Consider the following 9,408-nt stretch of genomic DNA (forward strand, 5'->3'; position numbering starts at 1 on the left):
GTTCAACCAAGCTGGAGCCACCAATGTAGGCACAATATTAGACTTTCCATTCATGCACCATGATTCTTGCCAATACTGTCCAGCATTATACCATCATTGTATTACCAATATTTGTTTAATACCAGCTATTCCATTGATGGCCCATTGTCAATGCCAATATCATACCAATGGTTAGCCATTGCAGGTGCACTGGCTACTCCATTCATGCCGCATATTGTCGATACCAATATTAATCCAATGGTTTATGGGTACACCGGCTACTCCATTCATGTGCCATTGATGATGTCAAGATTACACATTTTGTGGCACTGCCTGTGCAGGCCATAAAATGCAGCCTTTTTCATTCTAGCCATATTCGTGACAGCACATCGAACTTGCTGGGACAATAATGGCCTTTCAAATAGGAGTGGCCATATAAATTCAAATTGTTGCTCATGAGCAACCAGTAGATATTCACAAAACAAGGGCATGGTTCACAAAAAGATAATATTTATTGCAATTGTTACTATAGACGGCAGTTGTTACTAGCCAGCGCTGAGGGCACACACAGCAGCAGTTAGCGGGGCAGTGGCAGGGTTGGTCAGGGCAGGGCGGGCTCTCGGGAAGTGGAAGGGGCCAGGGAGCTGGAGGGCACACTCATAGGCGTAGTGAGGGGGCTGACCCTGCAATTGCATTCACAGGTGGCATGCCTGGTTCGCCAGGGGAGGTTTCAGCATAACGCCTTTTTCTTCCACCCCCCCCCCCTGTCACAGGAACCAGGCAGCCACCTGCGAATAAATGCGTGTGCCTCCAAATCGTCCACCCCAACTTTTTCGCAAATGGCACCTGCACAATAACAATGAGGAAACAAAATTTACAACACTATTACGAGGCATATAAAATCGCGCGCATTATTTTAGGAAGATGTAGAAAATTCCAGGATTCATGTACCGAAATTTATGGTCAATGAGAAACACTATACTGATGAGTTCCAGACTAGTTTCAGCTGCCTTGGGTTTATTAGGATGAAAGACGCATATACATTGCATAGCATGTGCCCTGTTGCATTTTGATCGCCTCCACAGCAATACGGCTGAGACAGCCAGTGTTTCATCCCACACTAGGAATTAGTGCTTGATTATCGGCTGTCTCCGCATATGACTGGCGCGCTAGTTTTTTGCCGCTCCTACGCTTTCTGCGATGCGCAAACAGTTTATACTAATAATCGTTACCAAGAGAATGTTCGGCGACCATTTTCATTTTTTTTAAATGGCTAGATATAATATACACAAGCGATCTAAGCCCACGACTGCTGCACTGGCCGCTGGTTAGCTGATATACGCTTTTGACTGGTTTTGTGGGTAGTTCACTTCAACGGGAGCTCACTTAAACGGGTAGCTCACAGGTGCATCGTTTTTACACATATACTGCTTGTCCAAGCAAATTTGATCCAAGGGATAAAAAAAAACATTTCGGAGACAGGCAAAGGAAACCAGATATATATTGCTGGAAGCTACCTTGAGCGCCACAGAAAAGGTTTTGTTTGGAATCCTTATTGGCATTATTTACCTAAATTACTGATTAATGACTTACACAATAAATGGTGTTGCTACTTTGAAGAGTACCGGCACAATCCACGTTTGATTATTTGTGATAAAGAACCCTCACGTCTGCATTTTGAACGCCAGATACAATAGGAAACCACGAAAATACAGAAATCTGATTCCCGGACAATACAATTGAGGACTTGGCTTGGCTCGACAGCCCTGTGTAGCCTACAAGTTGCCTATGGTTTCTTCGTCCGCGCCAGCACATCGTCCAACAAGACTGTATTTGTATTTTACAGCTGAAAAATACTGTTAAACTCATTTATATCCTTACCGCTTTGTAGTCATTATCCGCATTGCAAAGTTCGGCGCGCTCATTGTAACTCGAGCCTTCATGTGCGCCAAAGGGCCGACGCGAAGCAACCATCGCCAGCATATCACCCTTACTCATGCATGGGGCTAGAAATCTTAGCGGCAGGTTGTTTTGTCCGCTCAAAATCATGTTGTGAGCAGCACAGTTGAGGTGCGCGAATGGGCTGGTAACGGTTTCGGTATCTACATAACCCGGAATTTATCTACAGCTGGAAAAAAAGGTACAGATGAGGTTTCTAACCGCAAATATTGAAACAGGGGTTTCCGAACGTGCTCACCGACTCTGTAAGTCCTATTTATTGTCTAAAGTGGATATTTAGTACTTGAAGCGAATAACCTCACTTCCCCACGTACAAAATAAAAATTTTCTGCGCTGTCCTAAGTGGCTGCCAGCAATGCACCACAGGTTTCCATCGTCTGTTTCTAATGGTTTATTTATAACCCTTGGCTAAAGCTATGGGGCGCAGCAGGTGTAATGTAGCTTGAATAAAACCTGCAAGAGATCATATATATGGGTAGATTTGTAAGGTTTACAGATTTCACTTACAAATTCTACAGGAATCGCGTCACTGCGGCCTTTCTTTAAAATTGACACGTAATATCGCTATATTCGTGGCTAAAATAAAGTAATCAACGCATTAATTCAGCTTAGCAAATGCAGCTGTAACAGAAAGTGAGGGCTGGCTACACCTAAGGTGTGCCTAGCTTTCTAATTTTCTTAGATGGCACAACCGTTCGAAATATGGAATATTAAAAAAAGCCCTTGATATTGGCTTTCTCACAGCGTATTATGGGTGCCTTAGATAAGAAGCATAATCGAGGTCCCATGGCCATCTTTCGTTTCCAATGAAATTCTTATATGTGGTGGGCAAGTATCTAGGCACAAAAGAATTAACTTTAGTTTTTCAAGATACGCGTAGTTTCCTCGAAAAAAAAAAAATTGTATGGTATATCTCTAGAGGTAGAAAACGCTGTTTTTGCCATTTCAAAATGTTGCAAGTTTGGATGCCATGATTTTGTCATCTGCTCTTTTTTACTCACTAAATATATGCAGGTTTTATATTTACAAACACTATTAGAAACCTATTTTGTTTTTGCAGTTGTGTTATTAAAAAATCACAAACTTTGCTTCAGGAGCGATATGCTGCAAAAATAATATTCATTTTTAACCTTATGTACTGGCATATGATGCATTAGGTTGGTTGCACTAAATATGTTTTCACTTCCTGACGCATGTTCTTAATTCCAGGCAGTATCTGGAGCTCCAGACCACTAGGTGTGTTCTCCACAACGCATCAAAATTGCTCAGAATTCGAAAACAGCAGTAAAGGGCAAATTTGCTGCAATTAAAAAAAGATCATCTTCGATTTTAATTCAAATCCCTCTCAAAAATCTTCAGTACCTCAAAAATATCACGGACTAAAAAGTGTTGCGTTATACTGTTTAAAAATATAACATTAAATATTAAACTGAGTGCTTGTGCTGATAATGGCCAAACTCAGCCTGCATTCTTGCAAGATCCAATAATATCTTGGCACAGAAACTATTTTTATACATTATCTAGGTTCCATTCTTTATTTCTGAAAAAATTTGAAGCTCTAGGTTTGTGTGTGTATCTGCATATTATTTTGAAATTGGACAAAAGTAAGAAAATGGTAAAATAAGGAAAACTGATTAGAATTGAAGAAACGGCCGCAACATCAATTTTTATCAAAATCTGTGGAAACAATGCGAAGTACTTTGTTAATTTGAGTCAGTAAATATATTGAATTCTGCAAAATGTAATATTAGAAATATAAAAATGCTTGTTTTTGTTCTATAGATGTGCTTATATGGCTCCCCCTTATGAAATAGGCATCAAAACTTCAATTTAGTATTTGCTTAATTTAGTTACATTTTACCTTAAGTAAAATTTAAAACATTGTCAGCGCTTAACACCGTTTTTCTGCTTCTAGGACAAATACTTAATATAGCTTAAAATGGTATTAATTCACTATTTCTGTCAATTTCATGGCAGAACGCAAGTGAAGGCTGAACTTTTTCTCTGTCCTGCATTCTTTTTTATTGCTAGGTGCAATAGTATTCAATCTAGGTTATTAATATATTATTCCATTTGTCAGCTTTGACCACCACTAACAATACTATATTTTTGAAGATGATTTTTCAATGTGTAATTTTTATAATTACAATCTTAAGCAAATCGCTTTCCAGCATAATACTTTTGGTGGCGTTACAGAGAACACACATAGCAGCTTAGAGCTCCAAATTCTGCCTTAAATTAACAATATGACCTGCGTAATAAACACAGAATATTTTAGTGCAAACAACGCAATGCGTCACGCCAGTATGTAAGGTTGAACATTAACATTTTTGTAGCGCGTTGTTCTTGAAGCAAAGTTTGCGATTTTTACTAAATCAACTGCATCAATGAAACACACTTTTAATACTTCTTATACAAGTAAACGTTACCCAAATGCGGTGAGTAAAAAACAGTGGATGACAAAATTTTACGCAACCAGCCGGCCTCCAAACGTGCAACTTTTAGTGATAGGCGTTTTTTTTTTTTTTTCGAGAATACTACGCAGCATCTGGCAAACCTAAGGGTCATTCCTTTGTGTCGAGAAATTAGCCCACGACATATGAAAATTTAATTAAAAAAATGGTCATGGCACCACGATTACTGTTCCTGTCCGAAGACATCCATATTTGTTTTCATTTCGTCTGTTCAACAGGCTGGTTTAGCCAATGCGGTGAATAAAAATATCATCGCATATATTAAAGATTTTCGCGCTATATGTTATACCTAAAGCTACCTATATTGTCACAACTGTCATACATTATTTGTAGCTGAAACATCACAAAAGGGATTCGATTGCAAATTGTTCGCTAGTTAAATAGACGTACGAGATGACACACGTATACTTTCTAGAATACAATTTAGGAAAGAGCAGATACAAACTACAGGCGAATAATGCTATGATATGGAGCATATGTATTACTCCGGTTAACAGTAAAAAAATCAACTTTTAACATATTAATATATTCGACAAACTATTGCATGCTCACATAGGAACACAATTAATGAGCTCATCCACGCATCTAATGTCTATGGGCATTAGATGTGTGGATGACTTCGTTTTATTCCAATTCGTGCGTCACTCAAAATAATTGAACGAGAAAAAAGTTAGTCTACACAATTTTCAGTGAGTATACCACAAATTATACTAAGGTGCTTCATATATGTCACATCACCTAGCAAGTGAAATGGGATAACAGAAGTAATCAGACTCTAACCCTGATCAGCATTTCGCTTTTGCGCCATCTTTGTAAGTTTTTAGGCAGGCTTTTCCACTGATTATCCTCTTCTTTATACCCCTGCCACCCACAGGACACAAATCTTCTGGGGGTACCGAACTGTTGGTTTTCGCACCAGTGATACAACTTAATCGATCCATTTATACGTAGAAAACACTCTCGATGCGCACCTAAAAAAAATGAAAGCATGTATGTGTAGGCGAAATCATTCATCGGCGATTTAATAATATGATTTGAACAATAAAATCAAAGGATCACACTCGAAGTAACAAAAAAGTGGTGGAGAGATAGGAATTGAAGCAATGAAAGGCGGTTGCTTTCTGCAAAAAGCCAATAGCAAGAGGTCCACCGTCTATAAGAATAGGCAATAAAAATAAGGCATATTCAAAGGTGCATGCAACAGTTACAGTGATGCAGTGCTACCTTTTTTTAGGCAGGCTTTTCCGCTGATTTTCTTCTTCTTTATTGCCCTTCCAACCACAGGACACATATCTTCTGGGGGTTGTCGGTTTTCGCACCAGTGATACAACTCAATCGATCCACTTCTACGTAGAAAACGCTCCCGATGCGCATCTAAAAAAATGAAAGCATGTATGTGCAGGCTAAATCATTCACACATGATAAAACAATATGATTTGAACAATGAAATCAAATGATCACACCCAGAGCAACAAGAAAGTGGTGAAGAGATAGAAATTGAAGCAATGAAAGACGGTTGCTTACTGAACAAAGCCTATAGTAAGAGGTCCTGCGTCTATAAGAATAGGCAATAAATTAAGGCACGTTTATAGGTGCATGCAGCAGTTAAAGTGATGCAGTGTTACCTTTCTGTTTCACTGCAGTGATTGGAATAAATATTACAGCAATTGCTAGGCATCTCAGGTAACCCCATTGAAAACTTCATCCAAAGTACCGAGGAGCAGTGGCGTGTTATTTGCAGCTGTTAACGGAAAGACATGCGCATTTCCTCCTTTTTGTATACTTGAATAAAAGCGACTGAACAGTGAGTGTTGTAAGAGGTGCAGCGTCCCTAGGAATGGGGAACAAAATTAAGTTTTAGTAAACAGAGGTACAAAAAGAAGCAAATATGCCTGCAATAATAGCATGATGGCCTACCTTTTGATCAACAGCTGTAAACAACCTGTCACTGCCAGTCGGTTCTTTAGATAGGCTTATCAATGCCAGAGCTTAAAGCTAAGAGCAATATGAGTAATGTTTACTGCGGTCACGGCCGTAAACAATTCTAGCGGAACACTCCATTACTGTAACTATTCAACCGTCCATTTATACATATCGTTCATTAAAGAACCATGCACATCATATTAAGTTGCTCTTTTCTACTCCCAAATGATTTCCTATAGAATTAGAATACGTGGATCGCTGCTTCGGTTTCAACATTCTTGCACGATGGCTATGGCGTGCACTTCATGCATACGGTACGGCACGTGAGGTACAAAGAGCTGTAATTGCCGAACAGGCGGACCTGACGTCCTGTCCCATTTCGCCTGAAAGTGCGCGCCGTCATCGAGCGCTTCCCGAGCAATATTTCGGATGATATGGTTGCCTCATACCGGCCGTCAATGTTTTGTACATTGTGTCCCGCGTGCACGTTGTTTACTTTGCAGTGACAGGGACGCAGTGCACACACGGCTGATGTGCCTTTTTTCTTGTATTGTTATTTTCCCCCGCCCTCGAAGCGCGTCTGCGAAATCGCTCTCCTATTGTCGCCGCTTTCTGATAACGCCCTCACCTGAAGGCACGTGCTCGGAAGGGGGGCGTCGATTAAGAAAATTTTGAAAAGGGGCTCACTTGCGCTGTTCACGGCTTTCAATTCCTCAATATGATATTGACCATTATAAAAGTGGAGGTTCATTATGACTTAATTATAGCCTAGTCATCAAGCGGCATCACGCACATGTCTGCCCCACTGTAAAATTCGCTTGCACAGACGGCACGAACAGTTTTCAAAACTTCGTCTGTACATCTGAAAACAAAAAACTGCCCTTAACTCTTAACAAAATCCAAAAACTGTGTGAACATGGCTTCCTGCGCGCAGAAGAGAGGCTGTCCAAAATATATGTACAAAGCCGGGCGCATAGTATCTGGTTACTAATTGATTGCGGCGCGCTGCACAGTAAAAAAACTGCGCAAATGGCTGCCTGCAGTGTTCTGTCACGTGTTAGTGGCATACACACCTGTTACGCACGGCTCCTCTATTTTCGGCGCAAATGCTATTCATATCGCAGCCAGCAAATAAGTCCACGCACTTATTGCTTGCATGTAACCCGGACGAAAATTCGCTTAGTTCTTGAAGTCATGCTTCGCGCAGTTGTTTCGAGGAGAACAAGGAAAGAGAACATTTGGGACTGGTAGGAGATTATATAGAACCAATTATGAAGCAATGGCATGCTGCAAAGATATATACTCACGGTCTAAGATGACGGCGTTCACTGAGTCTGATAATGCCGATGGTATCCCGCCGTTGCTGTAATCCGTACTCCGGCGACATTTCACAGCTCAGCTATTCACTGATATGTAGCAAGCACCAACCGGAGCACATGGACATGTATAGGCGCAAGAGAAAATTATGCACAGCACAATGAAAAAGAAAATTAATGAGGGAAGAAATTAAAGAAAGGTTTAAGAAGCTGTCACAAGTCTTGTAGCGTCTCCAACAAGCTCTGAAATGAACGCTTCGGGAGGAGGCCGCACAGCAGCGCAGCTGGGGATGCTGTCTGTTGTGTCTTGCACGTAGACGCGTAGGCGAGGGGGAACAACGACCCGCTCAACCAGCGCGTGATTCCCGCCGCGGTGTTGTGTTCGCAAGGGCTGCGCGTGGGAACGAAGGACCAACGACCCTCTCAACATTCCATTCGTCCTTTACCCAGCCCTCTTCTGCTTGCACCGGCCAGCCGTGACTTCGGACCGTGCCGATGAGCGGCCGCCAGCGCGCACCGCTCGAGTCGAGTTCTAATAAATAGTTTTGTTTTGTGTGTTCGCAAACGCATTGTTTCTTCAAGCCAACCACGGACAAACATTTTCTAAAAAAATAGAAAGCCTCCCCATCTACCATCCACATTCTTGCGTAAATCCATACAGCTGGTGCATCGACAAATGCGCGCGTCCCCTCCCTTTCGCCACCTATGATCGAACAAAGGATGGTCGTTCGACCTTTTATATTTACTTCAAAATATTATATACTGTTGCGTGATGACTGATTAATAATGTCAAAGAGGTGGAGTTCCGAGCTTCTCTTCTATTCTAGCCAACTTTGGTTATAGATTATACAAATTATGCTCAAGTTAGCTAGCTGAAAATTATCCGACTAAATATATACATGTTTTTATTTGTATTCAGTTAATGTTCGCTTTTCGGGTAGGAGTAGATGTTTTTATAAAAATTCTAAACATCGGCCCAGGAAACGAAAATTTTCCTAATTTGCAGGCCTTTATTTCAGAAAAGGTTCATGGTAGAGCAGCAATAATTCCACAATATGTTCTCAGCATAATTATCCGCAAACAGCTAAAGCTCATATTTTTATGACATTTGGATACAGAGATACGATCGCGCTAATTTACAGAAAACAGCGAACTTTGAAAATTTTTAGGAAAACAAAAATATTTTTCACATTGTTTAAACTTTTTCCACCTATTCTACACTACCTCAGCTTTCAAAACCATTAAAACACCTTGCATAATTTTGTTGCGCAAGTAATTATGGCCACATCGATAAAGCCTTTGTCCAATTATAGCGCACAGCACTGTTCTGAACATTCTACGGAATTTGTGAATTGTTCAAGGTTTTTAAATTTTGGCATATCATTTTGTAACAGGGAGAAATATATCTACAAAAGAGGATTAAAGATATATACATTGAGGAACAGCCAAGGAGCCAGGCTACGAGGGCCGGCCATTCGACGCACTTCTTTTTCTTAATCTTCCACAAACGAGCGCGCCACTTCGTCCTCATCATTCTCCAGCTGTAACAATATTTCTTCGCTCATGTTTTGTCTCGACTTCGCAAATCGACGGTGACAGACACAGCAATGAATGATTCAGAATCAATTTTGTGCGCGTCGAGGTTTTGAAGCGCTGTGGCATCAGGCAATACACAGACGTTTTTCGCAATCACCTTCACCTTAACGCGGATTGCACAAAAAGACGATAACGTTCAATGAGCAAGCAACGTATTCCAA

The 9,408-nt window shown here is 40.8% G+C and overlaps 1 long non-coding RNA gene across 2 annotated transcripts; it reads right to left on the reverse strand.

The window, feature by feature from the left end:
* Nucleotides 1–472: 472 nt before the first annotated feature.
* LOC146175012 (uncharacterized) lies at nucleotides 473–8,443 on the reverse strand. 2 transcript variants are annotated; one of them, XR_014702076.1, is made up of 4 exons: nucleotides 7,643–8,443; nucleotides 5,637–5,786; nucleotides 5,193–5,383; nucleotides 473–825 (listed from the first exon to the last, which is right to left on the reverse strand). It is a non-coding gene; the product is annotated as an uncharacterized LOC146175012 (long non-coding RNA). The 2 variants fall into 2 exon arrangements; XR_014702075.1 differs by lacking the exon at nucleotides 5,193–5,383 and having other exon boundaries at nucleotides 7,643–8,416.
* Between the last annotated feature and the right edge of the window lie 965 nt (nucleotides 8,444–9,408).

Source organism: Amblyomma maculatum, chromosome 11, assembly GCF_055883805.1.
Source record: "Amblyomma maculatum isolate TAMU_Amacu chromosome 11, ASM5588380v1, whole genome shotgun sequence".
Taxonomy (NCBI): Eukaryota; Metazoa; Arthropoda; class Arachnida; order Ixodida; family Ixodidae; genus Amblyomma; species Amblyomma maculatum.